The 20,735-nt window shown below is 44.9% G+C and overlaps 1 pseudogene; it reads right to left on the bottom strand.

Moving 5' to 3' along the window:
* Positions 1–15,636: 15,636 nt before the first annotated feature.
* On the bottom strand, positions 15,637–19,815 carry LOC125525768 (annotated as a pseudogene).
* Positions 19,816–20,735: the final 920 nt, after the last annotated feature.

The raw sequence follows: 20,735 nt of genomic DNA, 5'->3' as shown, positions 1-20,735 counted from the left end.
TAACTGAATTTTCGTAAGTGTTGTATATATAGGAGAGGCCTTTAGTACCGGTTGGAGCCACCAACCGGTACTAAAGGCCTCGCGCTGCCACCCCAAAGTTTAGTCCCACCTCGCCGGGCGAAGGGCAGCCGCACTGGTTTATAAACCCAGCCGCGGCTACCTCTTCGAACTCCTCTATATAGCAGGCTTCTGGGCCTAATTAATTAGGGCGCGCTGCCCTGTGAGCCTGCTGGCCCTTCTGGGCCTGCATTTGCACACTCTAGGTCTGGCAGGCCCACTGGGCAGCGCGCCAACAAATTTTTTATATAGTTTTTTCTTTTCTACATTATTTATTTTCTTCTATTTATTTTTGAGTAGTTTTTTATATAGTTTTTTCTTTTCTGCATTATTTATTTTCTTCTATTTATTTTTGAGTAATTTTTTTGAATAGTTTTTTTATTTTCTGCATTATTTCTTTTCTTCTATTTATTTTCTTCTGAAAATTGAATGCTGCATACTGAACAATTAGGTAAATGACCGAAAAACAACAAATGATGTCAGAACATGTTGGAAATTGATGACGTCGCTTTGAATGCTACATACTGAACACAAAAGAAGTCCGGAGTTCAAATAAGTTTAAAAAACATTGAAGTGGCCGTATAACAGATGAGTTCTCGTCCGAAACCCTGATACTCCGAAAGAGTTTGTCCAGTTTGTACACGAAGTGCATCCAGTTTTTGCCGTGACCCTCTCTACTCTTTCGCGCATGCTATGCGGGTGATATGATGATACCATGCCAAGTTTCAACATTTTTAGGATTCATTTTGTAGTGATTTTCAATTTCACGGTCATTTAGCTCTCTAAAACAATTAGGTAAATGACCAAAAAACAACAAATGATGTCAGAACATGTTGGAAATTGATGACGTCGCTTTGAATGCTGCATAATGAACATAAAAGAAGTCCGGAGTTCAAATAAGTTATTAAAAACATTGAAGTGGCCGTGTAACAGATGAGTTCTCGTCCGAAACCCTGATACTCCGAAAGAGTTTGTCCAGTTTGTACACGAAGTGCGTCCAGTTTTTGCCGTGACTCTCTCTACTCTTTCGCGCATGCTATGCGGGTGATATGATGATACCATGCCAAGTTTCAACATTTTTAGGATTCATTTTGTAGTGATTTTCAATTTCACGGTCATTTAGCTCTCTAAAACAATTAGGTAAATGACCCAAAAACAACAAATGATGTCAGAACATGCTGGAAATTGATGACGTCGCTTTGAATGCTGCATACTGAACACAAAAGAAGCCCAGAGTTCAAATAAGTTTAAAAAACATTGAAGTGGCCGTGTAACAGATGAGTTCTCGTCCGAAACCCTGATACTCCGAAAGAGTTTGCCCAGTTTGTACACGAAGTGCGTCCAGTTTTTGCTGTGACCGTCTCTACTCTTTCGCGCATGCTATGCGGGTGATATGATGATACCATGCCAGGTTTCAACATTTTCAGGATTCATTTTGTAGTGATTTTCAATTTCACGGTCATTTAGCTCTCTAAAACAATTAGGTAAATGACCAAAAAACAACAAATGATGTCAGAACATGTTGGAAATTGATGACGTCGCATTGAATGCTGCATACTGAACACAAAAGAAGTCCGGAGTTCAAATAAGTTTAAAAAACATTGAAGTGGCCGTGTAACAGATGAGTTCTCGTCCGAAACCCTGATACTCCGAAAGAGTTTGTCCAGTTTGTACACGAAGTGCGTCCAGTTTTTGCCGTGACCCTCTCTACTCTTTCACGCATGCTATGCGGGTTATATGATGATACCATGCCAAGTTTCCACATTTTCAGGATTCATTTTGTAGTGATTTTCAATTTCACGGTCATTTAGCTCTCTAAAACAATTAGGTAAATGACCGAAAAACAACAAATGATGTCAGAACATGTTGGAAATTGATGATGTCGCTTTGAATGCTGCATACTGAACACAAAAGAAGTCCGGAGTTCAAATAAGTTTAAAAAACATTGAAGTGGCCGTGTAACAGATGAGTTCTCGTCCGAAACCCTGATACTCCGAAAGAGTATGTCTAGTTTGTACACGAAGTGTGTCCAGTTTTTGCCGTGACCCTCTCTAATCTTTCGCGCATGCTATGCGGGTGATATGATGATACCATGCCAAGTTTCAACATTTCCAGGATTCATTTTATAGTGATTTTCAATTTCACGGTCATTTAGCTCTCTAAAACAATTTGGTAAATGACTGAAAAACAACAAATGATGTCAGAACATGTTGGAAATTGATGACGTCGCTTTGAATGCTGCATACTGAACACAAAAGAAGTCCGGAGTTCAAATAAGTTTAAAAAACATTGAAGTGGCCGTGTAACAGATGAGTTCTCGTCCGAAACCCTGATACTCCGAAAGAGTTTGTCCAGTTTGTACACGAAGTGCGTCCAGTTTTTGCCGTGACCCTCTCTACTCTTTCGCGCATGCTATGCGGGTGATATGATGATACCATGCCAAGTTTCAATATTTTCAGGATTCATTTTGTAGTGATTTTCAATTTCACGGTCATTTAGGTCTCTAAACAATTAGGTAAATGACCGAAAACAACAAATGATGTCAGAACATGTTGGAAATTGATGACGTCGCTTTGAATGTTGCATACTGAACACAAAAGAAGTCCGGAGTTCAAATAAGTTATTAAAAATAAAAAAGAGGTGCAATGCTGGTTAATTTGCTTCAAGCCATTCGGAATAGTGTAGACTGCACTGCACATAGCTCAGTGCAATCTATGCTATTCCGCAAGGCTTGAAGCTAATCAACATGTAGGTGAGCATTGCAACTCTTCGTCATTGTCTATGCACTCACGACTTATAAACTGCTCATACTGCCTCTCTCTTGGCGAGGTGGGACTAAAAATCAGCTTACAAAGAAACTTTAGTACCGGTTCATGGCATGAACCGGTACTAAAGGTCTTCGTGGGGGCCCCAGACTGACCATAGCCTGACACAGCCTCATTAGTACCGGTTCGTGGCATGAACCGGTACTAAAGGTTACCCACGAACCGGTACTAATGATGCCCGCCCGCCTAGCCGTTGGAACCGGAACTAATGGTCACATTAGTGCCGTCTCAAATTCAAACCGGCACTAATGTGCTTCACATTTGACCTTTTTTCTACTAGTGCCAGCCGAGTCTCCCCTTCACCGGTAGGGTGATCAAGCTGGAGGTCCTCAAATCCCTCCGTTATTTCATCCACCATCACCCTAGCATATCCTTCTGGAATCGGACGGCAGTGAAAAGTTGCGCCGGGTTCAGTAGGATAAACAGAGCCAACAGCCGCCTTGACCTTCAAATTCATCCATTGCGTCATAAGGTGGCAATTTTGAGACTCCGTGATAGCATCCACGAGATAGCTGGCAGGAGCCGTCAAGGCATGCTCCGACTGAAGCAGCTCGGTGGAAGCCACGCTGCTTCTGCGCTAAGATGGCGGGGTAGCTTCGGGGGAAGCTTCGGCAGTACGTTTGCTGCGATTTGCTTCTCGTTCCTCTATCGCATCTACCCTTGCTTGCAGCGCCTGCATTTGGGTCTGCTGCACTTTTTTCCTCCTCTCATGGGATTTGTAACCGCCTGCGTCCGGAAACCCAACCTTCCACGGAATGGAGCCTGGCGTGCCTCGTGTCCGTCCAGGGTGCTCAGGATTCCCGAGGGCCATTGTGAGCTCGTCGTTCTCTCTGTCTGGAAAGAACCTCCCTTGCTGCGCTGCTTTGATATACTGCTTAAGCTTCCTGACTGGTATGTCCATTTGATCGTTCGTCCAAATGCACTTCCCTGTTACAGGGTCCAAGGTTCCGCCAGCCCTGAAGAACCAAGTCCGGCAACGGTCTGGCCAGTTAATTGTCTCTGGTTCGATCCCTTTATCAACCAGATCATTCTCAGTCTTGGCCCACTTAGGCCGGGCTACGAGGTAGCCACCTGACCCCGTGCGATGGTGATGCTTCTTCTTTGCAGCATTTTGCTTGTTTGTCGCCGACATCTTCTTACTCTTTTCCGATGGTCTTGTGGGCCACAAATGCGGGCCAGTAATCTCTGATCTTCTCATATCTGCCCTTGAATTCTGGTGTCTCATTATTTTTGACAAACTTATTTAGAAGAGGAGAAGAAGAAGAAGAAGAAGAAGAAAGAGGAGAAGAAGAAAGGAATAGCTAGAGGAGAAGATTGAAGAAAAAAAAGAAGAAAAAAAAGAGGAGAAGAAGAAAGGAATAGTGGAGAAGAAGAAAAAATAGAATATATTCTATTTTCTCTTCTTCTCCACTATTCCTTTCTTCTTCTCCTCTTCTTTTTCTTCTTTTTTCTTCTTCTTATTTATTTCTCCTCTTCTTCCTCTCCTCTTCTTCTTTCTAAGTCCTGCTTATATACACAGAGTATTGGTCCCGGTTCGTACCCCTCTCGACCCCTCGTTCCTCTCTCGACCCCTCGACGACCCTCGTCCCTGATAACATTTTTTTCTCCCCTCGACCCCTCTCGACCTCTCGTCCCCCTCTCGACCCCTCATCATCATCTATCACCCCCTCGTTTTCTTTAGCATATATCTATGAACAAAAAAATAACTCATATATAGAAAAAAATGCTATATGAACATACATACATATGAGCATATACAGAGAGCATATACATAGCCAAATCCATATACAGAGAGCATATACATACATACATACATACATATGAGCATATACATACATACATAGCCAAATCCAAATACATATGAGCATATACATACACATATGAAAAAATTTATCACACACAGAGAGCAGCGGCGGCGGCGGCGATGGTCAGAGCGACAGGGATTGATGGGAAGGGGGGAGCTCACTGGGGGCGCGACGGGGAGGAGGCTGGGGACGGGGAGGAGGCCGGCGGCGGCGCGGGGGAGGCCGGCGACGCGGCGCGGGGCGACGGGGAGGGGGCCGGAGATGGCGCACGCAGCGACGAGGAGGAGGCCGGCGACGGCGCACGCAGCGACGGGGAGAAGGCCTGCGGTGGCGCGGGGCGACGGCGACGGGGAGCGGGCGACGACGGGCTTGGGCCGACGACGCGGCGCGGGGCGACGGGGAGGGGGCCGGAGATGGCGCACGCAGCGACGAGGAGGAGGCCGGCGACAGCGCACGCATCGACGGGGAGAAGGCCTGCGGCGGCGCGGGGCGACGGCGACGGGGAGCGGGCGACGACGGGCTCGGGGCGGCGACGACGACGACGAACGGCCTGGCAGCGTCGGGGGGGAATGGGAGCGCTTGGCGAAATTTTCACAAGTGCTACCTTATATACCCAGAGCAATGGTCCCGGTTCGTGGCACGAACCGGTACCAATGCACACCTATGGTCCCGGTTCGTGCCACCAACCGGGACCATGGCCTATGGTCCCGGTTGGTGGCACCAACCGGGACTAAAGGGGGGCATTGGTCACGGTTGGTTCCACAAACCGTGACCAATGCCCCCTTTAGTCCCGGTTGGTGCCACCAACCGGGACCAATGGCCTTGTGCTGCCCCGCGCCCAAAAGTTTAGTCCCACCTCGCTAGTTGAGAGGGCTCGGGAGTGGTTTATAAGCGCTGCTGCGCCCACCCTCCCGAGCTCCTCTCAACTTCAGGCTTTCGGGCCTAATCTGTCACTGCAATGCCTGTGGGCCTACTGGGTTGCGGGCCTGAATCCTGGCCCATGGTAGGGTTTCTAGTCGTATTCAGGCCGTGGTGGCCTAGTAGGTGGCATTTTTTGTTTTTTTTGTTGCTTTATTTATTCTCTTTTGTTTTTTTGCTTTATTTTTTTAATTCTTTATGCTTTTATTTTTAGAAAAATTATAAACTTTTTGTTAATGCCATTAGTTTTCAAATTTGAAAACACTTTTTTAGTTTTTTTGTTTTCTTTGTTGCTTTATTTATTTTATTTTGTGATTAACTTTACTATAAAAATAGTTCTTTCCTGTTTTTTGATTTGTTTTTTGCATTATTTATTTTCTTTTGTTTTTTGCTTTAATTTTTAATTCTGTTTGCTTTTAGGTTAGCAAAATTATAAACTTTTTGTTAGTGCCATTAGTTTTAGAAAAATTATAAACGTTCTGTTAGTGCCATTAGTTTTCAAATTTGAAAACACTTTTTAGTTTTTTTGTTTTCTTTGTTGCTTTATTTATTTTATTTTGTGATTAACTTTACTATAAAAATAGTTTTTTCCTGTTTTTTTGATTTGTTTTTTGCATTATTTATTTTCTTTTGTTTTTTTCTTTAAGTTTTAATTCTGTTTGCTTTTAGGTTAGCAAAATTATAAACTTTCTGTTAGTGCCATTAGTTTTAGAAAAATTATAAACTTTCTATTAGTGCCATTAGTTTTCAAATTTGAATAGTTAAAATTTGATTTCTTTGAAAATTGTTTGAATCACAAGTTTGTGATTAACTTACTAAAAAAATGAGAATAGATGCGCTTATAGAGAAAATTCAACCTAAATTCCTAGAAAATTTCTATGAATTTCAGAGAAATTCACTATGAATTTAGGTTAAACTTTTCTCTATTAGGGCATCTATTTTCAATTTGAGAGGAGCTCAACAAGGCAGAGAGGGAAGGGCTTATAAACCGGTGTGAGCCCCCTTCAGTTGGTGAGGTGGGACTAAACTCTGCCCGCAACGAGGACCAACCCTTTAGTCCCGGTTTGTGGCACAAACCAGGACTAATGGTCATGGGCCAGGGGCGAGGAGCAAAATTATAAACTTTCTGTTAGTGCCATTAGTTTTAGAAAGTTGAAAGTTGAAAGTTGGCATGGGCCAGGGACTAATGGTCATGGTATTACGAGGGCCGAACCATAAGACATGAAAGCATTTCAAATGAACTCTGAAAAAGATGAAAGTTGGGATGGTATCATAATTTCACCCACATAGCATGTGCATGTACAAAACGAACAATGGTAGCATGTTCGTGTGTTACAAAGTTGCGGGAGAAAGTCTTCACTTTTTCTTCGCTTGTGTCATTTGCTTATTGCGCCGTAACCATGGATAATCTTTATTGTTTATTAGGATGCTTGGGTCAGCCTTGACATTGAAGGGAGGAATTTCATGAAACTTTTCATAATCTTCAGACATGTCTGTCTTGCCGTCCACTCCCAGGATGTCCCTTTTTCCTGAAAGAATTATGTGGCGCTTTGGCTCATCGTATGATTTATTCGCTTCCTTATCTTTTCTTTTTCTCGGTTTGGTAGACATGTCCTTCACATAGATAACCTGTGCCATATCATTGGCTAGGACGAACGGTTCGTCAGTGTACCCAAGATTTTTCAGATCCACTGTTGTCATTCCGTACTGTGGGTCTACCTATACCCTGCCGCCTAACAGATTGACCTATTTGCACTTAAACAAAGGGACCTTAAAATCAGGTCCATAGTCAAGTTCCCATATGTCCACTATGTAACCATAATATGTGTCCTTTTCGCTCTCGGTTGCTGCATCAAAGCGGACATCGCTGTTTTGGTTGGTGCTCTTTTGATCTTGGGCGATCGTGTAAAATGTATTCTCATTTATCTCGTATCCTTTGTAAATCAATACAGTCATAGATGGTCCCCTGGACAACAAGTACAACTCATCACAAACAGTGTTGTCACCTCTGAGACGTGTTTCCAACCAACTGCTGAAAGTCCTGATGTGTTCACATGTAATCCAGTCGTTGCACTGCTCCGGGTATTTGGAGCGCAGACTGTTCTTGTGTTCATCGACATACGGGGTCACCAAGGTAGAGTTCTGTAGAACTGTGTAGTGTGCTTGAGACCAAGAATATCCGTCCCTACATATTATTGAGTCTCTTCCAAGAGTGCCTTTTTCAGTCAGTCTCCCCTCATACCGCGATTTAGGGAGACCTATCTTCTTAAGGCCAGGAATGAAGTCAACACAAAACCCGATAACATCCTCTGTTTGATGGCCCATGGAGATGCTTCCTTCTGGCCTAGCGCGGTTACAGACATATTTCTTTAGGACTCCCATGAACCTCTCAAAGGGGAACATATTGTGTAAAAATACGGGCCCCAGGATGACAATCTCATCGACTAGATGAACTAGGACGTGCGTCGTGATATTGAAGAAGGATGGTGGGAACACCAGCTCGAAACTGACAAGACATTGCGCCACATCACTCCTTAGCCTTGGTACAATTTCTGGATCTATCACCTTCTGAGAGATTGCATTGAGGAATGCACATAGCTTCACAATGGCTAATCGGACATTTTCCGGTAGAAGCCCCCTCAATGCAACCGGAAGCAGTTGCGTCATAATCACGTGGCAGTCATGAGACTTTAGGTTCTGAAACTTTTTCTCTAGCATATTTATTATTCCCTTTATATTCGACGAGAAGCCAGTCGTGACCTTCATACTGAGCAGGCATTCAAAGAAGATTTCTTTCTCTTCTTTCGTAAGAGCGTAGCTGATAGGACCTTTATACTGCTTCGGAGGCATGCCGTCTTTTTCGTGCAAACGTTGCAGGTCCTCCCGTGCCTCAGGTGTATCTTTTGTCTTCCCATACACGCCCAAGAAGCCTAGCAGGTTCACGCAAAGGTTCTTCGTCGCGTGCATCACGTCGATTGAGGAGCGGACCTCTAGGTCTTTCCAGTAGGGTAGGTCCCAAAATATAGATTTCTTCTTCCACATGGGTGCGTGTCCCTCAGCGTCATTCGGAACAGCTAGTCCATCGGGACCCTTTCCAAAGATTACGTAGTGTAAATCATTGACCATAGCAAGCATGTGATCACCGGTGCGCATGGCGGGCTTCTTCCGGTGATCTGCCTCGCCTTTGAAATGCTTGCCTTTCTTTCGACATTGATGGTTGGTCGGAAGAAATCGACGATGGCCCAGGTACACATTCTTCCTGCATTTGTCCAGGTATATACTTTTAGTGTCATCTAAATAGTGCGTGCATGCGTGGTATCCTTTGTTTGTCTGTCCTGAAAGGTTAATGAGAGCGGGCCAATCGTTGATGGTCACGAACAGCAACGCCTTAAGGTTAAATTCCTCCTGTCTGTGCTCATCCCACGTACGTACACCGTTTCCATTCCACAGCTGTAAAAGTTCTTCAACTAATGGCCTTAGGTACACATCAATTTCGTTGCCGGGTTGCTTAGGGCCTTGGATGAGAACTGGCATCATAATGAACTTCCGCTTCGTGCACATCCAAGGAGGAAGGTTATACATACATAGAGTCATGGGCCAGGTGCTGTGATTGCTGCTCTGCTCCCCGAAAGGATTAATGCCATCCGCGCTTAAAGCAAACCATACATTCCTTGGGTCCTTTGCAAACTCATCCCAGTACTCTCTCTCGATTTTTCTCCACTGCGACCCGTCAGCGGGTGCTCTCAACTTCCCATCTTTCTTTCGGTTCTCACTGTGCCATCGCATCAACTTGGCATGCTCTTCGTTTCTGAACAGACGTTTCAACCGTGGTATTATAGGAGCATACCACATCACCTTTGCAGGAACCCTCTTCCTGGGGGGCTCGCCGTCAACATCACCAGGGTCATCTCGTCTGATCTTATACCGCAATGCACCGCATACCGGGCATGCATTCAGATCCTTGTATGCACCGCGGTAGAGGATGCAGTCATTAGGGCATGCATGTATCTTCTCCACCTCCAATCCTAGAGGGCATACGACCTTCTTTTCTGCGTATGTACTGTCGGGCAATTCGTTATCCTTTGGAAGCTTTCTTCTTCAATATTTTCAGTAGCTTCTCAAATCTTTGTCAGCCACAGCATTCTCTGCCTTCCACTGCAGCAATTCCAGTACGGTACCGAGCTTTGTGTTGCCATCTTCGCAATTGGGGTATAACCCTTTTTTGTGATCCTCTAACATGCGATCGAACTTCAGCTTCTCCTTTTGACTTTCGCATTGCGTCCTTGCATCGACAATGACCCGGCGGAGATCATCATCATCGGGCACATCGTCTGGTTCCTCTTGATCTTCAGCAGCTTCACCCGTTGCAGCATCATTGGGCACATCGTCTGGTTCCTCTTGATCTTCACCAGCTCCCCCCGTTGCAGCATCACCGTATTCAGGGGGCACATAGTTGTCATCGTACTCTTCTTCTTCGCCGTCTTCCATCATAACCCCTATTTCTCCGTGCCTCGTCCAAACATTATAGTGTGGCATGAAACCCTTGTAAAGCAGGTGGGAGTGAAGGATTTTCCGGTTAGAGTAAGACCTCGTATTCCCACATTCAGTGCATGGACAACACATAAAACCATTCTGCTTGTTTGCCTCAGCCGCATCGAGAAACTCATGCACGCCCTTAATGTACTCGCGGGTGTGTCTGTCACCGTACATCCATTGCCGGTTCATCTGCGTGCATTATATATAATTAAGTGTCCAAATTAATAGAAGTTCATCATCACATTAAAACCAAAGTGCATACATAGTTCTCATCTAACAACATATAGCTCTCCAGAGCATCTAATTAATTAAACCATACATTGAAACTATGTAAAACATTTCAATGCGAAAACAAATGCGATCATAATCGCAACCAAGGTAACAATTGATCCAACGGCATAATGATACCAAGCCTCGGTATGAATGGCATATTTTCTAATCTTTCTAATCTTCAAGCGCATTGCATCCATCTTGATCTTGTGATCATCGACGACATCCGCAACATGCAACTCCAATATCATCTTCTCCTCCTCAATTTTTTTATTTTTTCCTTCAACAAATTGTTTTCTTCTTCAACTAAATTTAACCTCTCGACAATAGGGTCGGTTGGCATTTCCGATTCACATACATCCTACATAAATAAAATCTATGTCACGTTGGTCGGCATAATTTTCATAAACAATAAATGAACCAATAGTTATAAAGATAATATATATACCACATCCGAATCATAGACAGGACGAGGGCCGACGGGGGCGGATACCAAAACCATCGCACTATATAAGATGCAATAATAAAAGTAAGAAAATAATACAAGTATCTATGTAAACATACAAGTAAGAATATTTTTCCTTTCAGAAAGAAGATAAAACAAGAGGCTCACCACGGTGGTGCCGGCGATGAGCTCGGCGCGGGTGATCGACGGCGGTGAAGACGGGGACGGGGCGTGACGGACCGCTAAACCTAGACAAATATTATGGAAAATGGAGCTTGGAGAGGAGAAAGCTTAAGTAGTGTGGCTCGGGCATTCCATCGAACACCTTGTGTGCATAGGAGGTGAGCTAGAGCACCACCAAGCCCTCTCCCCCTCGGCCAGAGAAAAACAGAGCACTGGGGTGCTCTGCTCGCGAGCGAGGGGTATATATAGGCACCTCATTGGTCCCGGTTGGTGACATGAGCCGGGACTAAAGGGGAGCCTTTGGTCCCGGTTCAAGCCACCAACCGGGACCAATGGTGGTGGGCCAGGAGCGAGGCCCATTGGTCCCGGTTCATCCCACCAACCGGGACCAAAAGGTCCAGATGAACCGGGACCAATGGCCCACGTGGCCCGGCCGGCCCCCTGGGCTCACGAACCGGGACCAATGCCCACATTGGTCCCGGTTCTGACTGAACCGGGACTAATGGGCTGACCGGCCTGGACCAAAGCCTTGTTTTCTACTAGTGTGCAGTCGTCGTCTTCAACCCTTGCATAGATCTGAAGCATCTGACATTAAATCTCGCCACATGACAAGAAATCCCAACCTCATCGCCCGAAGAAAGCGGTAGGAGTCTACACCGGGGCTCCTTTTCCTACTCTAGATATGCCTTCTTAGTGCAATCGAATAAAAAAATCACATACTCATCATCTGATTAGACTCATATAGTTTTAATTAAAGATGGATCATTTGCATTAAAGATTACTCTACGTACTCCTACATGAGCGTGCTAGACAATACCAGAAGTAGCCTAAAGAACAATTATTTGGATGCCATACATGCATGAATGACGAGCTTACTAAAATTTTGCAGAAATTTCGGAAAAGATACCCGTAAATGTTTTGGAAAGAAATGGTAGTCGATAGAGGTGCAAGAAAAGAAAAGAAAATCCTACGACGACAGTCGCCATAGAATTCATCCTTCACTGGCCCAGTACCACAAAAACAGGATCGAACTTACCAGCGTATGCGGCGCTGACAATGTCTCCGCGCGAATCCCTGAAGCGCAGCTCCACCCGCGTGGCGTAGCTCGGGTGCTCGAGGTAGAAGTCTTCAAGGGCCATGGAAATGCAGGTGAGGCTCCTCCTCCCGGCGTCGCTGGTGAGGTCCAGCACCACGCCGACTCGCACTGGAAGCGGCGCTGCCATGGCCGCACTGCTCCGGAGCATGAGCATAGAGAGGATGCCTGCAGACGCAGCGACGGCGAGCAAGCGCCTCGCTGACCACTCCATACAGCCGAATCTTCAGTTTGGCACGTGTATTTACTATTTAGTGTCACTCTGTAGGTTGGTGTACCTGATACATAACATATATACGGCACAGCGAGGAACGGCGTGAACCAGCGAGGAACGGCGAAATTTCGTGCAGCATCTTCCACCGCCCTTTGGTTATGTAATATGATTGACAAAAAAATAGCATGCTATAATGTTCTGAACAATGCTTCACTAAATAAATCAGTATACAATGTCTCGTTAATATCACGCTATAGAGCGATATAGCATCCTAATAGTACTCTCTCAGTAAAGAAATATAAGAGCTTTTAGATCACTGCTTTAGTGATCTGAACACTCATATATATTTTTTACCGAGGGAGTATATTTTAAAGCCACATTATTTTGGCACGCTATTTTTTCATTGTGTAATACATGCATATATAAGTCAACGTCTCTCCAGAATATATATGATGCGATTCTACCTTACTATATATATATCTTGAGTTGGAGCGATCTCACGAATACATGTAGATCTCTTGGTCAAGTCTCAGTAGGAATCAAATTTCAAGGTTTGACGCTTTGGTATCTCATTATTACGGCTTATTCTTTGAGTGGAAGGCGATGTTTCCATCTATAGTAAGACGTTTGTCGTGACTTCGTTAATCTTGAGGCTTTGCATCTTCTACCCATTCTTGAGCAGACGTTGTGTGAGTGTGTTGTAATCGGTACTCTCAAAAGAAAATCAACAAATAACTACATCTACTCAATCTGGATTAGACAAGGACTAATCAGCAACCCATAGGTGGCGTATACATATTCTGACAGTTTTATGGTTATTATCAGTTTAATTTTAGAAGGATACTCGATATATAGTGGATCAAGTCAATAAATACTCAAGGCATTTCTTTTGAGAAAAATATGGCATGAAAGATAAGGACACTGCATCACTTATTGTTTGGGATAAGCAAATCTTGACTCACTAGAGCCTGCATGAGCTGCATGCAGGACACCAAACATGCCCTTAGCTCTTCTATTACGCCTAGCTCTGAAACTAGCAACACAACACCAAATTGATAAACAATCCTAGCAAGAGGAAATTATTAAATGAAACTAGAAACTTAGCATAACACCAGCATGGCACGCCCCTTGGACATTATCCAGCGACCCTTGACGCCTAGCATGCTTTTTTTTCACGAATACGCAAAAGGCTATCGTTTCATTGATAGGTAGAAAGTAGGAAGGATTACATGAATGATGAAGGTGGGGGGGGGGGGGGGGGGGTCTGTCGAGCATGAGCGCAAGGATGGCATGCGACGACAACCATGGCACACGGGAGGGAGTGGGTGCGCCTGCCACAGCGGCCCTAGACTACGTCTCTGGCATGATGAGCGCCAGTCCTGTGGCGCCCGCGCATGCCCAAAGTCTCGCTTCCTCCCGGATGTCGTTGACGGCTCGACGCACGGAGGGGTGGTCGCCGTTGAAGACACAGCCATTGCGGTGTTTCCATAGCCACCATGCCGTGAGGATGGCAATGGAGGCGAGCCCGTGTTGTAGGCTGTGTGGCGTGGCGGCGATGGCCGAGGTCAGCCAGGTGATGAACTCTTCGTCTTGGTCCGGGATAGTGGCGGTGGAGGAGAGCACTTCATGCCACACCTGGCGGGAGAAGGAGCAGCTCGTGAGAAGATGCTGCATTGTCTCGGGCTCCTGATCACAGAGTAGACATGTAGGCTCGTGGGGCAGGTCATGTCACGCGAGGCGGTCGGCCGTCCAGCATCGTCCAAGCAAGGCCAACCAGATGAAGAACTTGACGCGAAAGACTTCGGCAGCAACATGTATGTAGTCATCGGCATTGTAAGCCTAACCAAAATTCAAGCCAATGAGCCGCTTGAGCTATACCATATTTGATCTGTAACGACCGCATTCCATTTTCTCAATATTGGTCAATCGTTAGCGAGAAAGGTCTTGACGGAAACCTGGCTAGCCAATTCTTTCTGTTGAAATAGGCTATTTGTGGACTGCTCCATTTACAATATTCTGGTAACTTGGTATAAGAACGAAAGGCCTAAACAAGCATAACTTTACCTGGACAAATAAGGCGCCAAGATTGGTCCCGCTATTGCTCGGGAGATGAAGTTGAACAAATATTTCCGCTGAAAGATACCCATGAAGGTCCGAGTTCGTCAGGGATACCCATGAAGGTCCGAGTTCGTCAGGAAATCTAGCAGATGCAAAATAATTAAATTGGAGCATTGACGTGGAATTGACATACTCTCCCCATCTCACTGCAACTGTTAATGTCACATCACGGACTCATGGTAATGCATTGGTGCTAGTTATTTCAAGGTACAGACATCCGTTCCCAGATCAGCCAAGTGGCTAATGAAGAACCAAACTTAGTGTTCTCCAGGCGCGCGCATACTTCTCTAACTTTGACTATTATCGATATATCAAAGAAAAACAACTATCATTGGTTAAATGAAAGCAGCATCTTTAAAAAAAATTCTCTCAACAAATTCGGTACTGATAAGCTCATCTGAAAGTTGAGATTTTCTTCACCAAGACCATGTATGTTGGAGATTATGGTTTTGCCTCAACCATCAACTGTCTATAAAGGACACGCCAAAAAAAATACTGTCTATAAAGGAGCTGGAGAACCAGTACATCGTTGCTTCGAGAAGACAACATAAATAATGTGAATCTGAACAGACAAATGTGCACATCACTCACTGAATATATCCAATTCAAGATGTGAAATGCAGCTTCACTTTAATGGCAACAGAGCATCCCTGCTCCCTAGCAGATTCATCTCAGGCAGTGGCCATGTCAATATACATGTACTCTGCGGGCACAGAGCCACAATGCACGGCATTCTGCTTGCACTTGACCAGGCTCATTCTTAGCATTCTCCTAGTAGGCTGAATCACACATTTAAGGGCATACACTACATATGTGACACTGCCTCCATTCGGATTATAGGCGACATTCTAGAAAGCATGAACTTCTCCAATTTCAAAGATCCAGGGTTGTAAAATGCAAATAGTACCATTATATTGTTATTTACAAATGTTGAGGAATATACCTGTCTCATCACCATCTATGTACAAATGAAATTACAGAACTTATAGTACATCGGTACTACTTTGAAAACATAAGTACCGATCTAAAGAGAATATGCACACAGAGCATCTACCTCTTCTTTCCAAGAGAGTGTGGAAGAGAGAAAAAAACTTGTCCTATATAGGTATGGAATGCAGCATCACTTAAATGACGAGAGAAGTACTAATGAGCATCTGGCGCTTTCCTTTACCTTAGACATCGCACATCTCAATCTGAGTGTGTCCTGCAGGGACAGAGCCACCATGCATGCCATTCTGCTGCACTGGATTAGGCTCTGTGTCCCCAGCATTTTCGCCACTCATATGGACACCCCCGGAATGATTATTGCCAGCTTCATGTAATGGTTGTTGATCAGGGCTAGGGTTGCCACCTATGCCATTCTGCAACAGACGAGACTCATCGTCGGTGCCACTGTAGCTGACACTTTCCACATCAGCCCTTCTCAACTCAATGCATTTGGCATAAATAAACCTCATAATGCTTATCAGCAACATGAGAGTTGAAATGGATCCCGTGATGACGAAGAGACCAGAGAAACTTTCTAAAGTGAGAGGCGCGGAATCAGTGTCTGGGATTGTGCCAGCATGTATCGGCGATGAATTTGTGCCAAACCATTTCACTTCGATTCGTGATCCCTCATCCCCTCCTGCTAGGTTCAGGATGGCAGTCGAAAGATTATGAACTAGCGGAGAACCTAGATTAAATGCCTGAAGATAAGAACACTAAGTCAGCAACTCATTTTTTTGTCCAGGCTGCACTACAAAGAACAAATTAGGAATATACGAAGGCATTAGGTTGAGTAGCTTACAAAACCAAATCCAGGAGTCTTGTAAATGCACCCGAGCATCCTAAAATCATTTCCATACCGACGGTCTGAGAGGAAAGAAGTCAAATAGGGGATCTCATCGACGATAGCTGACACCCCTCCATTATTGGACCCCTTCCACAAAGCATCAGCATATTCTTCTTTCGTGGTGTAGTTCCTTAACCTGCTTTCACTGATGTTATGATTCATCAAGAACGACCGCACAAATGAATCATCTTGGTATCCTACAAAGTCACCACTGTGCCGGAGTTGGTCAAAATCTGTCATCCAAGGACGGAGTCTCTTTGCAGTCAAAATGGATGACAGGCTTGCTGTGTAGCTCTGGACAAGAATCAGCACTACAAAGCACCATATCACCACAACAATTTTTGACAAGGGGCTTTTAATAGTATGACCTGTGCATGAGATAACCAAGAGATTGTAATCTTATAACTGTGTTACTACATCAAAACACTTATCATAATCTCACAAATATTGTCAAGAAGTTTAAACTTGAAGTGCTGACCATGAGAAAATGTCAAAGTGGAGAAAACAAAGTAGAGGGCGGTGCTACACTGTCTCAAACTTGATCCTTGGTACTCCTGATTTCTAGGTAGTTCAATCATCCACACGACAAAGCCAGTAATAGAAGAAAAAGACCACGGTTGCCAACCAGAGCTTCCGAGTTAGTGGCTTTACAAATGTCCAGCGGATTGTATCCGGTTCATCCTCGGCAAGCACAAGCATAGACACACCAGACTGTGTGTATGGCATTGTAAAGTCGGTGGTGGTGACTCGTTCAGCCGTTATGGTCACATCGCCTACTGCACCATCATAGACCTGTTTATCCACCAGAAATTTAGCAGAGATTAAAAGGTATTTAGGTACAAGAAATTATAATGTTAATAAATCAATATGCGTAAAAAAATTATGCAAGTGGGTTGGAGTAAGCCTTACCCCCAAAGACACGTTGCCTACTAGCTCATCATAAGTACCATTGAAGACCAAATATTCATAGCACGGGAGAGGATGTAAATTCATCATAGCAGCCTCGAAGATATCAATGCTGTAGCCAGTGACATTTTGTTTCTCGGAATAAGGATAAGTAACATTTACAAAAACTTGAAAACCTAGTTTTAGCGGCACGGCTATATTCAGCCCTGCCTTGCTTCTGCAACTCTTCCTTGAGTTTCGTGTATCTAGTTTTCTTCTGTATGTTCTACCGGTTTCTGGATTAGGAAAGGTTATGTTGTCACTTCCATGTGTAAAGCCAAACTTGGCATAGCTTCCAGGAGCTGTTAGATCTTCCAGCCAGAAGGCACACGATGCTGGGGAAATAATGCTAGAGAAGGAGATAACCGGAATGTGGTTGCGGTGGCGGCGCAGGTGTGCAGCACGATCCGCTTTGGTCAGTTCCTCAGGGCCCCATATGATGGCTTGCACTTGCCCATTCTTGAGCAGGTCATCGGCTGCAAAACATATACGCAACACAGAATTAGCCGAGCAAATGGCATAATCTTGGAACAATTAGGCAAGAAAATGAGCCTACTGTTTTACTATTATTCATTGATTTGCATCGGCATCATCAGAGTGAGGAGTAAGAGCATGATTAATAGTATAGCCAGCTGCTGACTATAAGCTAGTGCCATGTCATTTACAAGCCATCTTATAGCCAACATATACAATAGTAAATCAAAAGAGTGTACTACTTTTTTATTATGTGGCCCACCTTTTATTCTCATAAAGTGACTAGGAGCATGTGCTAGAGCTGGCTCTTCGCGAAGAACCCGCTTACCTTCTCTCTCCTTTTTTTCCTCCAACTAAGCAAAAATATACTAGTTTATTCCTTATAGTCCGCTGACTCGGCTCTATTGTACTTGCTCTAAGGCGCGTCGTGCATCTGCATAACTTTGATTTGCACAACTTGAAAGAAATTTCGACCCTACAGATATGTACCTTGTGGGCCAGAGCAAAGAAGGCTATTGGCTGTAGCTGCAGCGAAGATGGAGGTCATGGCAGGTTGTTGGGTTGGTCAACCCAGGTTAGAGAGGGGCAACGGTGGTGCGGCCAACGGTCATCACCCATAGCCAGTGGTGTAGGGCGGCGGGCGAAGGAAGCGCTCGGCATCTCAGATCCTGGCGGGGGCGGGGGCGGCACGTCCAGTGGCGGAGACAGGCCTGGGGCAGCTAGGGTTATAGCCCCAGGCCTAGAAACAACTTTCTTTGTAATTTCTTCATGCAAAGCATAGAAAATCATAGAAGTTCATTACTCAACATAGCACAGCCCTAGGCGTAGTCTGCATCTAGCTCCGCCACTGGGCACGTCAGAATATTGAGGCGATGGCCTGGTGAGGACGCCGGTGGTGATGGTGGTTATGGCGGCTGGACGGAGCGCGTTGCTTCTCGAGGAGACCGAGACTACTTTTTTTTAGAGGGGTAGGAGACCGCGATGCTTCTGCTGGCTAAGTGAGCGGATGTTTTCGGCCCTGGGCTCTGGTTGGATGTGTGGGCCATCGTTGCATCGGGCTGACCCGATCAATTTAAATGTTTACGAAACCAAAAAAACAAAATGAAAAACTTTCTAAAAAGTTCTAAAAAAAGAACTCACTTACTGAATGAATGTATTTCTCTACCTAAATAGCTAGTCCTTTACCCCTAAAAAAGCTAGCCCTCGCTAACTTATTTTAGAGCACATGACTAATTGCATGCATGCATGCGTACGCCCTTCATATCCAGTTTTCTTATCCCACAGCTTTTTCCAACTCCCCTCGTAACTAAGGGCGTATGTAATGTGGTTAAAGATAGGCAATACTATTTTAAAAGTCCTCTTCTGTTTTTGAGCTGAGATGAGGTCGCGTGACAGTAAAATCCGGAAAAGATTGAAAACCATTATGTTTTTTTTTTTCTATGGCAAACTTTGACAAATGTTTTGAATGCTTATAAAGTCCTACCATAGAATGACTGAATGAAATTCGTGCTGACTGTTGGTTTTGCTTTTTTCATGACTTTACACGAATGTCATTTCATGATGAAAATTTTCAAGCACTCAAAACATTTGTCAATGTTCTTTTTTTTTTGGATTTTACTCTTCATAGGTGCTACAGCTAAGAAACACCGTGTCCAAACTACTGTTAGTCAAAATATCCATGTTCATGCAATTAAATTTTATTAAAATATATCGTATCTTATTCCCGCGGCAAAGCATGGGTTATGATGGTCTATCTAGTATCTTGAAATGAAGGCACCAGGGATATTTATCTTTGATATTACTACTAGTATAATGTACCAGCATGTGCTGCCATGGCGAGATCCCCGCGCGAGTCCCGTACGAGCAGCTCGACCCGCGCGCCGTCTGAGCTGGGGTGAGCGGCGTCGAAGTCGTCCAGGGCCGTGGAAATGCAGGCGCGCCTCTCCCTCCCCACGTGACTCGTCAGGTCCAGCACCACGCCCACCCGCACCGGCGCCACCGAGGCCACTACCGGCGGTGATGCAACGGCGATGGCGCTGCTCCAGGGCGTGAGCAAAGTGACGAGGACGAGCACGAGCCTTGCTGCCGGCCACTCCATGCGCGCGCGCGGTGGCATTCTCACTACTGATTCGGCGTAGTTTACTCTCCGTCGATACGGTACAAATGTACGTACACCATTTATATATACTGTCCGCCGTATTACGTATGTTGATATGTATGTACCGCGTGGGGAGCGACGTGGAACAGTGGCAAGGGTGGCCGGTGGCGAAATTTCCTGGCCAATCCTCATCCTCCGCCGGCTACCAAGCCGATAGTAATGCAGGCAACATCTCTGGACAATGCAACGAAAGTCTCTCTCTCTTTCTCTCTATATATATATATGTGTGTGTGTGTGTGTGTGTTAATCAAAGAATTCAAGTTTATATTTGATAAAGAAACATCATTTTTAAGATTAGCTTTCTTTAAGTGGTACCTTAAGCCAGAAGTAAAGGGAACCCGTGCTTCCTCCATCGGTAGGAGCAGTAGATAGAAAAAGATGATCAGGTCAAACGAAGCTTAAGTTGTCGCGTCAACCAGTGTATTAACCTTTTAGATACTCCATGGCGACTTCGAATCTTCGGCCAGCTAGCCAAAAAAAACGCCCACACGCAGGACGACTTGGAATCTTTGGCTACTAGTACTATGCTGGATTCAGTACATTCTCAAAGAACTCATGACTGATAAATCCATCGAATACAAGCATGTCACCGCAGCAATGTTCAAGGAAGTTAATTGGTTACTGCATTAACATAACAGTGCTATATTCAAGCTATATGTGCATTTCGGTCAAGAACTTGCGACCAAAGCTGCCTATGCGCGACGCGAGGGAGTCGGGCAGAGGCAGGCATGGGACTTTCGACGAAGCTTCTGGTGTTATTGTCAACTGTCACGTAGAATGTTTGCTAGCGTAAGTCAAGCATAGACAAGGAGAAAAAATAATGACGACCACTTTGTCAAGCATAGACGAAGCTTCCTCCG

Source organism: Triticum urartu, chromosome 7, assembly GCF_003073215.2.
Source record: "Triticum urartu cultivar G1812 chromosome 7, Tu2.1, whole genome shotgun sequence".
NCBI lineage: Eukaryota > Viridiplantae > Streptophyta > Magnoliopsida > Poales > Poaceae > Triticum > Triticum urartu.
This window is presented reverse-complemented; position numbering and strand designations above follow the sequence as displayed.